The following is a 13764-nucleotide window of genomic DNA, read 5'->3' on the forward strand; positions in this document are numbered from 1 at the left end:
CCATATTTAAATTCCCCTACCTAAATTACCTATATTTAGACAATTGAAAAACCATTAGGATATTCCAGGATCACTTTTGAACAACCCTAACATGAATACTTAAGTGGTCATGACCACTTCTAAAGACCAAATAAGCAAAGATTTGAACTCTCTGACCGTAAATATTTAGACATACAACATCCCAGTGAAAAAGCGCACATGGGATACGCGTGGGTTTTTTCCATATGTAACCCATGTGGGGATTATTATTTTGTCCCATGTGGGTTTCATATGGTAAATCCCACATGGATCCCATATGGTAAATCCCATATGGGATACGCGTGGGTTTCTACCATATGTAACCCATATGGGGATTATTATTTTGTCCCATGTGGGTTTCATATGGTAAATCCCACATGGGTTTTATGTGGTAAATCCTACATGGGATATAGGTGGAAAATACTACATGTTATAGATCTTAAATGCCACATATTTTAATCCAAATGGTATAAAAGTAGTCAATACTAGACAAATGAAAGTCCGAATGCTTCTATGATAATTTTTAAAATTCTTTCAATTTAAAAATTACTTAAATAGTAATTTAAAATTAATCATCGAAGCTTTCAGAGAGGTTTAACTTAATCTGGAATTTGCTACTTTATCCCATTTGGTACTCAAAATGTGCAGCATTTTTGATCTTTTACATGTGATGTTTTCCACCTATAACCTATGTGGGATTTACCTTAAACTATTATGACGAAATTTTATAAAATTAAAAAACGTGTTGCAAAATGAATTTATTTTAAAATAAATGCTATTAATCAATACATCCAAAATGAATATTAAAAATATTATTTTTTCTTTTGCGATTTACACGCCGTTTTTTGTCGATTGAATTAATTAAATCGCTTCGGCTTGCATAATACCAAGGTTTTTAGTATCTTCTAACTTTCTTCAAACATTTTCTAAAAAAAATAAATAAATACAAATATATATATAAATATATATATATATATATAGAGAGAGAGAGAGAGAGAGAGAGAGAGGGAGGGAGGGAGGGAGGGAGGGAGGGAGAGAGAGAGGGAGGGAGGGAGAGAGAGAGGGAGGGAGAGAGAGAGAGAGAGCAATTTTAATAAGGAACCTTATTAGTCGAGCAATTTTAATTATTAACCAGGATGAAGTCATTAATGACTACAATATTTCACAAATAATTATTTCCTAATTTATTACTTACAATGACTAACGTATTATGGGTAATTGAACACATATTATGCGTAATGAGATTGAACCCATGAGGAGAATCCTGAAAAAAAGTGATCAATTAGGATAAGTAGTTAAACAAAAAAACAAAAACAAAAATGTAAAAACCTACTTTTTCAATGATGTAGACGTTGGATGCAAAAGTATCTTTACTTTTTCGTCACACACACGGCCTTCTATAATAACAGGCCTTGACATCGCGCAAAATGCCGTAAAAACTGAAGGCCGATTAAACTTTCACTTTTACTTATATTGATATATTTTTATATTAGGTAGGGTGTAATGGCAGTCTATGTTTTCTAATAATAATCTCTAGTAAAGACGGAAATATAAAAAGAAAACCAAAAAATTGTTAAAAGATAATCATATTTTTCGTATTTCAAATTTCATTAAGAATATTTATGTAATATTAAATAGTATCAATAACAAGCAGAACTATAACAAAGTATATATCTATATATTAGAAAGATAACTGTATTTTCAGTTTTTTTTTGCTAAAAATGGTAACAATAAAAATCACCAACAATAAAAAACACCAACAAAAGTTGATTCAAGCAAAAAAAAAGTTTTATCAATATATCTCAACAGGGTAAATATTTACAAATCCAAACATATTGAGAGACATATAGGCTAATGAGAAAATAAAAAACATAACAAGTAAATAGCATAATAAATACAAAACTAATTTTCACATAAATTATGATAGCTTTAGTATTTTGGGAGTGGTAATTAGTGAGTAATTCTTTAGCAGAATATTAGAATATACTTCCATATTTATAATAATAATTGGTAGAATCATCATAAATTTTAATTTTGCTTTTTTGCACAAAGCCAGCTATGTAAACTATAGCCACTAATGTAGATTTATTAAATGAGCTTTCAAGATCATGTATATTATCCAGAAGTTCTTTTTCATCAGTAGAAATATCTCTAAAACATATGTCACAAGTATGACCATCGATACCATCAACAGGAATGTCAAGTTGTAATATCAATTTAGTATGTCGAATATTAATTTTTTCAATTACAGATTTAGCGTTTATAAAGTAAGTACCTCCAGATCCCTGTCAAAGCTTAGAAAAAGCTTTTTCAAGTGGATCTGTAAACCAACCTATTAAGACATACTTTGCTCCATTACTCAACAAAGTTTCTACGAGATCAATAAAGTCATAACATGAATGCGCTATTGCATTGCTAGTATCTAGCGTAAGCTGTTTTACACGCTTACCTGTAGGTTTCATAAAATTTGACAGTTCAGCAATATCTCGTAGCAGTTGTAACTGTTGATAACCAACTGAGTTGATTTCTCCGCATAATTCATTTCTAAACCGAATGCCAACACCAGGTGCTTTGACATTAACAACATTCGAAAAAAAGTTATTTTTTCAATAAATACAGCAGTACCTTCAAATGCTTTATTTTCAATCTCTGGATGCATTCTTAATGCAGCTACTGTTTCTTCGCAAAAAACAGACAAACAAAACTTTACAGATTGTCTTTCTATTGGTTTTGGATAAACTGATTTAGCTGTAAGTTTAGAGAGTTTAAAAAGACTATTGCACTCAGTTTTATATAAAGTTTCTAAATCACTCCACTTAGCCAAAGCCATTTATTTATTGTTCAGAAATTGAAGTTCGTCAGTCTTTTCTGTCAACCAATTGTTTCGTATAGATTTTAAGAGATGCACATAATCATACAATAAATATATACCTGATGTTGTTAACCATGGTTTACTATCAACTGTTTTAAACATTCCAAAAAATCTTTGATTTACACGGTTACCATCAGTAATTATTACCAGTGTCTTACTATTTTCAATATTATTTATCGTATCAACAATTTGTTGACATTGAGCAAACTGAAATTCAGAGGAACAATTTGCAACAGGTTGAGCTCTACATATAAATTATGGACCTCCAAAAAGACATTTAATCATAAATGATAAAATTGTTTTAGCTAACTTTTCAGGGTATTTTACTGCTTGACCAAACAAAGCACCTCTTTGGTTAAGTAATGAAGCTTTGACATAGATCTCATCAATTAGTATTATGGAAGTTCTTTTCAATGGATTTAAATTCATAAAAATACTATTTATGAAACTTAGGTCCTCCATTGAGCTTATTTTTGAAGTCAATCGTGTTAAAGTCCTTATACTTGGCAACTTGTAGTCAATACACAAACAATCATATAAACTTCGTCGCATAGCAAAATACTCATATGCTCTACATATAATATCTGAAGTATATAAAAATTCACCAACATTAACTTTTCTCATAGCATTAAGGTGTTCGAATAAATAATGGAACACCAAGTTTGTACATTTTTGATTGTATGTGTAAACTTTTTTTATTAAGCTGGAAAACAATAACATTGTTATTATCACTTAACAAAGATTGAATATCAACAAATATAAGTTCATCCTCTTTTAGAAAATCATTTAACTCATCTGGTAAAATGCTTCGAAAACCGCTTGAAGTTACAGTTTTTCTAACTTTATTTGCTGGTGTGGTTAAACAACTAGGCGGAATATTTTTAAAAACAGATGGTGGGTTTAAAGGTCGTTGCTTACCATACTTGCTTTCAAAAGGTGCTTCATTTGGCCAATGAAGTTGACATACTGCTGTATAGTCTGTAACAATAAAAACCAGTTCTTGGAATAGCTTCACTACATCTTTTTCTCTGCTCTAGATTCTTCGGGAACCTATAAATTGATATTTTTGTTGTAGTTGAGTATTGATATTTTTGTTGTAGTTGTAATTGATATTGTAGTTGTATAAATTGATATTTTTGTTGTAGTTGAGATAGTTCGACTTGCAAAGAGATACACAGCATTTTAAAGGCATTTTAATTATTAAAAAAACTTACCGTTAGTTTGACAATATTATTACCTTACAATGTAACGCCTTGAACCTTACAACGTTATCGTCTTGAAGTTGCGCTATCTAATTTATAAACCAATCAAATTTTAAAGATTTATTAAAAAAGCGTGAACACAAACTTTCGTCTAATGATAAAAGATGAAAATGTAAACACAGTATTAGGAATTGGCCTTCAGTTTAACAACTTTGTTGCGCGATGTCAAGGCCTGTTATTATAGAAGGCCGTGGTCACACATAATACAATATTCTGAAACTAATAAACAAACATCTAAATTTCTATAAGTAAATTTATTCTTTGATCATTGCCTTCATATCCTATCTTATTTTCATATCATAATCTATTATGGTATTATTTATATAACATATCACAACAATATTGTTAAACTTGTGATGTTCAAATATCATATGAACATTCTCTAACATGTTCATATGATATTTGAATATAGTTCTTGAGAATATTATCTGCAAACAATTGACTGACACAAGTTCAAATGTTGTCAAAAACCAAGCATGCAAGCATGGGACACTGCAGCGTCCCACAAAGAAATGCTGGTTTGAAAGTCAAATTTTCTTTATTAAAAAAAATATTAAAATAGGGGGGAGATAGGGAGGTTTCTGTAACTTTTTTTAGGCTCCAAAACTTTTAACTTTATATATAATAAGGTTCATAAAACTTAAGGGACTTACGAACTACATTGAGGAACAAAAACAGGATATTTACAGAAACTTTTCAATTTTTAATCTGGAGTACCACAGTGTAATTGGGAAAAAAGTCTCTGGGCCCAGTATTCAAAGTAATATGATCTAAAGAAATATATAAATTAAATAAAATGCTTTAAAATGCATGCAGTTATACATATAACTCCTGATAGTTAACTATATGTATAACTAGTTATACATAAAATTTATTATATAAACTTATTTTTTAAGTTTGTGCTTGAACAAATTAGTACCAATTAATTCAAATTCAAGATTTAGTTCAAGTTCAAGTTCTTATTTGTTCATTGTTTTTCACTATTTTATATTTATTTGTTCAAATTTGTTAACTAGTACTAATTCTAACTACAGTAAGAATATTTATCATTGTTGAACGTGATTTTATTAGTAACTTAATTTTACTTTCAACATATTTTGACAACACCCTTTACATTTTAAATGATGACGGCTTTACTTTTCTATTGATGTTAAATTTATTACATTTCAATAACTCAGATTGAATTTTAACTGAATTATTGTAAGCTTTGTAAGGGTTTGTTGTATATAAAAAGGTGTTGTAAATAAAGTAAAAATAATATATATATATATATATATATATATATATATATATATATATATATATATATATATATATATATATATATATATATATATATATAGTATTTAGGCTATGGGATCATCCATAAATGATGCAGTAGATAGAGGGGCAGTGTGAGTTTAACAATAATTGACAATGGGGAGGGGATGTTGAGACCAAAATAATGTCAATTAAAATATTGAATTAAAAAAAAAAGTAACATATTTTATTTAAAAAAAAAGTAAAACAATTTATGCTAGCTATGAGCAGGTTTTAGAGGTATTTATACCAACAATGTGGTCTAAAAACTTCTTGCTTTTGTTGCTTGAAACTGTAGAGGATCATAGGAAAAACAATTTAAATTCAGAAATTAGCTTGCTTATCTGAAAGAACAATTTATGTTGTTTTTTTTATTACTTTTAGTACTGTTGAGAATAAAACTATAATTGAACAAGAAAAAAATTGGTGGCATATGCATTTTTTATATTATATTAACAATTCAGATATACCATCATAATATGATAACAAAAACTGACATCATTTTCAATAGAAATGGCAAAAAATTGACTGAGTCTGATTAAGGGTGAAGGTGTTCAATAAACGGGTCATCATCTGACATCATTATGCATAGATGACCCTATGATTTAGGTAAAATAAGTAATCTATTTGCCATATTTCTCTTAAGAAAGTGTAAGAAAAAAGCATTGTTATGCTGAGAACCTACCTATTGAGCAAGCTTCGACCACCTATTTTATAAATTTGAGAGACAGAAGTGGAAGTGCGAATCGCAAAAGAACAAATAACAATGCTCTAAATTGATTTTAACTTTGTAGACTAACATTAATATAGTATTTAGAAATAATAAATGAAGTTTAGATGATTTTTATAATTTGTATTTATTTCCATTAATTATCAGTTGTCAGTCTCTATTTTATAAAATGAATTAAAAAACTATTTATTTATAGTATAATAATAATACATAAATACTAGTTTCCTAATGCTATTATCATCACAATGTTAATGGTATTCGTTTTAAAGTGAAATTTTGTATCAATTTTATTGTTTTAATGTTATATATATATATATATATATATATATATATATATTTATATATATAGATATATATATATATATATATATATATATTATTTTTACTTTATTTACAACACCATTTGATATACAACAAACCCCTACAAAGCTTACAGTTAAGATTCAATTCAGTTAAGATTCAATCTGAGTTATTGAAACGTAATAAATTTAACATCATTAGAAAAGTAAAGCTGTCATCATTTAAAATATAAAGGGTGTTGTCAAAATATGTTGAAAATAAAATTAAGTTACTAATAAAATCACGTTCAACAATGATAAACATTCTTACTGTAGTAAAAAATAGTACTAACTGCTAAATTTGAACAAATAAATATAAAATTAACAAAAACAATGAATAAATAAGAACTTTAACTAAATCTTGAATTTGAATTGATTGGTACTAATTTGTTTAAGCATAACCTTAAAAAATAAGTTTTTATAACAAATTATATGTATAATAGTTATACATATATTTAACTATCAGGAGTTATATGTATAACTATATGCATTTTAAAGCATATTATTTTATTTAAACATTACTTTAGAACATATTACTTTGAATACTGGACCCAGAGGCTTTATTCCCAATAACACTGGTACTCCAAATTAAAAATTGAAAAGTTTCTGTAAATATCCTGTTTTTGTTCCTCAATGTAGTTCGTAAGTCCCTTAAGTCTTAAGGACCTTATTATATCTAAAGTTAAAAGTTTTGGAGCATAAAAAAAGTTACAGAAACCCATCTCCATCCTATTTTTTTCTTTTTTTTATAAAAAAAAATTGGGAATTCTTTGACTTTCAAACCTGCATTTCTTTGAGGGACACTGCAGTGTCCCATGCATGCAAGATTGGTTTTTGACAACATTTCAACTTGCATCAGTTGATTGTTTGCAAATAATTTACTCAAAATCTAAATTCAAATAACTATTATATTATCCTAATAATACGTCTATTTGCACAAATCTTAATCTTACTTCTATAAAGAAAGATAAAAATTTTTGGTGGTACTTACATACTTGCTTGCCATTCTCTATATTAATATAAAATATTTTCACACAATATAAACGTAACGCAATGCAATGTCGATTTTTAATTTTATTTAGTTTTTTTTTAAAAGTTTTTTTTTTTAGTTTCCAGCTTTCAAATTAATTCCCATGCAAATCCCACATGAAACCCACGTGGGATTTCCCATGTGTGTAAATACCATATGGTTCCCACATGTAACCCATGTGGGTAATCCCACATGGGTTTAAGGTGACAAATTTCCATACGGATACCACATGGGAAAAACCGTCCCACGTAAATCCCATCAATCCCACACGGAACCCACGCGTAACCCATGTGGGACGCGGTTTTATTTTTCACTGGGATGTCTCATCTAATTTAAAAATCATCTAGACATTCTATTACCACCTTTGACAACCTCTAAAATGACCACTTTTGTGGTCATGACCACTCTAAACTTAAAATAGAGTCTAAAAATGAATTTTTTGGCTGTAAACATACATCATATGTTTATATTTAATAAGGTTAAATATAGACATATGATACATGTCTATACTTTATTATTTATTATCAAGCCTGTAGCAATTGGTGAGCAGCAGAGGCATTTCCCCCCCTCTCCCAATAATCTTTCAAATAAGTAATTTTAAAGTTAGTTTTTAGAAAAAAGCAAACAATTGCAAATTAATAAATAAAAGAAAAAAAAAGGAAAAAAAGGACCTAATTTGTTATCCGTATATTCGGTGTAAGTTCCTTTGACAAAATATTTTGACCTGCTACTATTTGATCTACCCAGTAGTATTACCCCATCCCCCAATATAATTTTTGTTCCTACGGGCCCGATTACGATAAATGTCTATATTTAACCTTATGGGTACATAACATATGATATAAGGTATATAGATCACTTAAAAAAATGCCCCATGATTCGCGAAAGGAAAACCCCCTTATCTTACATATAAAATAATACATGCGCAAAACTATTAAAAATATTTTTCTTCAAACATAGACTTAATATATACCGTTTTAAAGCATTTTTTATTCTAAATGATGTTTTATATTACACTAAGATCTCAAAATAAAAGAGTTCCTAGCTATTTAACTACAACAACAAAAAAAGTACATATTTATATAATAATTGTTTACTAAATAATAGTAATTATAATAATAATAACAATTACAACAATAATAATAATAATAAATGGTTCGTAAATCTAACTAAAAATAATGATGTCTGAACACTGCATTTTAATTGGACTTTCCAATTGAAACGTTTCAATGTTGATTTAAAGTTGAAAAGTTTCTGTAAATTTTTAATTCAAGGCTTAAATCTTTTATTTAGTCTATAGAAACATGTGTTTTTTCGATGTGCTACGAAATGTTTTGTTCAATTTATTGGTAATATTTATTTAAGAAAAAATATACACGAATCAATCTAATTACAATATTGATGAATTTTTGTGTAAGCATCTTAAAAACATTCTCAAATTAGGGGAGTCCAACTTTATATGGTCATAACTTTTGAACGCTTAGAGATTATTGAATAAAATTTAAAATTTATCGATAAATATAAAATTAGTCGAGATTTAAAAAAAAAAGTATTTTAACAACATGTTGCTCTTATGTCTGGAAGTTTGCAAAGTTCTTAAACAATCAAAGTGCTGTATTCATCCCTGTATTTAGTTCACTGAGGTTTTATTTAATTCCGATTTTTTCCCATTTAATATACTGTGATTTACATTGAATATATTTCCATTTAATATATTGTGATGCTATCGAGAGCATCTTCTACAAAGAAAGAAATCAATCTGATTTGAAAGTTAAAGGACCACCAAGATCATAAATGTCAGAGACCTAAACCTAAAAAGTTAGGGCGAAGTTAGACGACAATAAGAGTACAAATGCAAATCAAATGCAAATGCTGCCAATACGCAGCGCTGTTATAGAGTGTGCAATAGTAAGAAATGGTGTTTGAGGCGAAGCAGTACTGACAAGATTAAGAATATTAAATGACCTGGTTGTAGAAGAAGCAGTGTATGCATGGTACATGCATGGTTAACTTCAGGCTAAATAAAGAGGGGAAAAGTGGTAAGGAAAGATCAGAAGATTCGATCAGGGTTGATGCATTCAAAAACATTTGCAGTTGGCTTGACAGCGCTAATTGAAGTGAAATGTATTCTATTAAAGACTTATATGAAAGGATAATCGAAGAGAATAAAGGCGTTTAATATTGTCTCAAAAAGGTTTTGATCAAAACTGAAGGTAAGATACGAAGACCACACCTGTTAAAAAATATGAAAGACTAAATACTGAGGAAATCTAAAGAAAGAGAGCAGCAACACGAAATAATGCGGTGAAAGCAAAATAGTAAAAAAAAGAAATAAGGTCAATAGAACTGAGTAAAGATTTTCATCCCAGTGTTGATGATATTTGAAATAGAGAAAAGTAGGGTTTCTGAATCGCTGAGAACATTTATGATGTAATTGAATCTATCCAACGAAAAGAGGTTGAGTCTGCGCCAATGTATCATATAAGCTTCAAGAACAAAAAGTGTCATTGTACCAATACTATTCGGATTTCCCATTAATATTGATAAATCTACTGGATGTAAACAGCTTATTCAACATTTCTTATAACTTTGGTTTTTAATCACTTCATGTGAATTGTACCGGTTTAATTAGCAATTGAGGAGACGAGCAGGAATAAAATAAAGAATTGCAAATAAATAAGCAATGGATTCAAGCAATGGCTAACTGATAATGTCAACTAACATTATCATGGAAAGCTATATTTCATAGGATGCAAATAATCATCATAGAAAGAAAGCAGACTGGTTTGTTCGGTAAAATTCCAAGATCTAGACAACTTTTACAAATAGCAGCCTTTAATAACAACCGTGGTATCGAAATTGTGCCGTATCACAAACCAATCATTTTTAGACAAAAAAAAAAATTCGTGTTTGCATATTTATCTTTACTATCAAAAATTTATATCATCACAAGATATCTGTTGTTTACTTTCGAACTTATTTTTGGTATGGAATCAATGATTTTGAAGAAGAAAGCGATGAAATTTAAGATTACGACATATTTCCTTCATTTTTTTAAAATTTAGACATATTTGAAAAAAAAGATGTAGTTTTATTCTTAGTAAGTGTGAAAAACGAGCCTTTCTACTAAAACTCTCATTAGAAAGAGTAGAGTTAGCGTATTATTAATAGCATTTATTTGTTAAATACTTAGCTATCCTTTCATTTTAAGATCTTTCTGATATTTGCTCTGATAGTTGTTCAACTTAAAAAAGTGCTTAAAAACGGTATATGTAGGTCTAACGTATAACGGTAAATCTAAGTTAAAAGATAAATAATCTTGATCATATTGCGCATGCGTCATTTTGAAATTGGGCCCGGAAAAGGAGGTTATTCTGTTACGAATAATAGGGCATTTCTTTTTTTACATGCCTTAGAGAATCACTGAGCAAAGTTTTAGCTTTATACACATTTTATATAAGAAAATAATTTAATTCGTCTGGAAAAATTCAATAACTTCAGGTTTAAAATGACGTTCAAAGATCTAGACATATCCAACACCAATCCTCTTTTGTAATGAATTGTCTACCAATACGATATTTATTTAGAACTTTAAAACAAAATTATTTTTCAATGTAGCCTCACATTTTCTTATTAGAATTTGGAAATTGCTCATAAAGCTGTGCTTACCTTTATAAAAAACTGTGCAAATTTGAAAAGTATATTTCCTGCCAGGCACACTTTTTTGGAGTTTTTAATAAAAATGTTATTATTATAATTTATTTTTGTTTTTTAGTGTTAACAGCTACTGCTTGGTCGCAATCATGATATTGTTTTGCACTCTTTGAACATGTGACATTCTTGGATCATGTGACGAAAATAAACTCGAGCAATGACATACAACTACAAACTTCCAGTGTTTACGACGCACGAAATGTTTAGATGAAAAACTGTTTCTAATTGGCTAATCATCACGTAACAATTTGCTCGCAAAAAATGGAAAAAGATACAGCGAAAACAAATCATCAACCACAGTGAACGAAATCCTTTAAAAATGTATAATTTTTATTCAACTTTTTACGAAAGTTACCTTCCATAAAGAGTTGAATAGAATTTATATATTTTTAACAACTTACGCGTGTAGACAGTTACAACTAGCCAAATAGCAAAAACAAAGGGGTCCCATGTGATCCTTTTCGACCCATGATGTGAACCCCACAATGTATATATATATATATATATATATATATATATATATATATATATATATATATATATATATATATATATATATATATATATAAATATATATATATATACAGAGAGAGAGAGAGAGAGAGAGAGAGAGAGAGAGAGAGAGAGAGAAGGAGGCAGTTTAGGACAGGGGTATTTTAGGACAAGGCAAAAATGGTCTTTTTTTATGTAGGGTAGATTAGGGTAATATGAGCACCTTAAGTAAAAATTGGAATAATTTTAAAAATAATTAAGCTGGATCCAAAATTTTTGCGAATAAACAATATTTAGGGATCCCATCTCATGACCCACTTAGATATTTGAGCACCCGAAATTTTTTCTTAAAAACACAGAGGTTTTAAAAAAGTCACAAAAATGCTCATACCACCCAAACCACTTTGTAATATGAGCACTTTAAATTAGCTCACAAAATAATATTAATTCTGTAAAAAAAATACCAACCTGACAATTAAAACTAATTTTTGGAATATAATGATTCGTTATTAACAAAACTTATCATTAAAAGATCAAATTTTAAGCCACTTTTTGTTGAAACAATACTACTATGTTTTCCGCAAGAAAAAAAAAAAATTAGTTCGTTATTTTTTCAATTTTATCAACTTAAACCTTTGAACGATAAAAATTCAATTTTTTTGAATTTAAATTACAGAAAAATATTTAGCATTGTTAAAATATTAAAAAAATTTACTATATTTTATTTTTATTCAAAAAACCAATTAAAACCACTGCTTTTTTAGGACTTTAAACAAGGTAATTTCAATGAAAATCACTGGGTAATTTGAGCATGCTCATATTACACAAAAATGACATCTTTAAATAAGTCAAAACTAAATAGTTCTATGCATTGTTTTTCAAGCCAAAAAGGATTGGATTTTTAGCTAACATATTTTTCTTTATGAAAAAAATTAATTTCATTATTTTAGCATCAAAATCTCGCGCCACAGACTTATTCGTGCGTGATGATATTATTTTAAAAACGCAAAAAATTTAACAGCGTTTTAATTAGATGATACCCACTAATTACTGCGTATAGATTTACGCTAATCGCACTGATTACTGTAATCACCACATAAAGTCGATTCGAAAAATACATAGCAACTTTAACTTCACTGCTTACATCTAAGAAATCTTTAACTATGCTCATATTACCAAGGTGCTCATATTACCCTAATCTACCCTATGTTCACTTTAGCATTATTATTTTTTTAATGATTTTTATCAAAGCATTTAAATCAAAATCTTATATTTATTAAATTATCTAATAATACAAAAAATAAACATTTTTTTTATAAAATGTTTTAACATAAAAAAATTAAAACATTTTATAAAAAAGTTTGTCATTCGAATAACAATGGTTACGGTGGAGTAAATAAAAAGTTCTAAAACAAGAAATAAAATTTTCAAAAAAATTTTGCTGTATATATTCTGAAATTAGGGTTGATGCAGCGTTGGATAATTTTCATGGGGCACATTTAGACGTACTGCGCGTCACTTAAAATTAAAACAAGTTAAAATCTAAACAAAATATATAAACGAAAAAAATTTTAAAATTGCAATAAAACATATTTTAATAAAACAATGAAACTAAAAGAAGCTGCAGGTGTATTTGGGTCCTTCCAAAGTATATTTTTTTTCGAAATAAAAATGCTAGAAATATAAATTAAATTTAAAGAAATTAAAAAGCGATAACTTTTCCACGAAGTATTAAAATTTAAAAAGTTTACAATGTAAAACTTTTCAATTTAAAAATGTTTCTACTTAAATGGATTTTTTTTTTTTTTTTTACATAAAACATGACTGTGATTTTAAATCAAATTGCATAATATTGTCCTAAAAAGATATATTTGTGGTAACTTTAAGATCTACTATTAATATAACCTCAAAATACTTCTTTTAAATTAAAATAACCTCAAAAGCTTTTGCTTGAAGTTGAAAGAATTTACAAAAAATCTTTTTTTCGATTTAAAATTATGTAAATAGAC

General features: G+C 28.1%; 1 long non-coding RNA gene across 3 annotated transcripts; it reads right to left on the bottom strand.

Annotated features, from left to right (window-relative positions):
• Nucleotides 1-761: 761 nt before the first annotated feature.
• On the bottom strand, nt 762-7851 carry LOC136087594 (uncharacterized). Of its 3 annotated transcripts, none has more exons than XR_010641913.1 (3): nt 7511-7851; nt 1214-4371; nt 762-944 (listed from the first exon to the last, which is right to left on the bottom strand). It is a non-coding gene; the product is annotated as an uncharacterized LOC136087594 (long non-coding RNA). The 3 variants fall into 3 exon arrangements; XR_010641914.1 differs by lacking the exon at nt 7511-7851 and having other exon boundaries at nt 1214-1282; nt 1352-5032; XR_010641912.1 differs by lacking the exon at nt 7511-7851 and having other exon boundaries at nt 1214-6503.
• Between the last annotated feature and the right edge of the window lie 5913 nt (nt 7852-13764).

This window comes from Hydra vulgaris, chromosome 11 (genome assembly GCF_038396675.1).
Source record: "Hydra vulgaris chromosome 11, alternate assembly HydraT2T_AEP".
NCBI classification, from domain to species: Eukaryota; Metazoa; Cnidaria; class Hydrozoa; order Anthoathecata; family Hydridae; genus Hydra; species Hydra vulgaris.